Genomic DNA, 308 nt, shown 5'->3' with positions numbered 1-308 from the left:
TGTGTACAAATACAAGTGAGATATCTTAGCAATAGACGTCATCCTGGGCCACAGCTGCGATCATCTGTTTTTTAGAGTTGCTTATTTTGGTCTTAACTGCTCTTTTTTGAACTGAGTTGCATTTAATAGTCTCTTAAAACTTGGTAGTATTTGTTGTTCAAATAGTAACATATATGCCCAAAAACTTGAAAAATATTAAATGTTTGCTTTTTAAAAATGCTATTTACAAAATTTCGTTTTGATTGCGACATTAGAAATATTCAGATTATAAAAGTTTTTCACATATGTTTCAAGATTTTAAAGCTTTT

This window comes from Rhagoletis pomonella, unplaced genomic scaffold, assembly GCF_013731165.1.
Source record: "Rhagoletis pomonella isolate Grant_MI unplaced genomic scaffold, Rhpom_1.0 Rhpom_scaffold_00002, whole genome shotgun sequence".
NCBI lineage: Eukaryota > Metazoa > Arthropoda > Insecta > Diptera > Tephritidae > Rhagoletis > Rhagoletis pomonella.
This window is presented reverse-complemented; position numbering follows the sequence as displayed.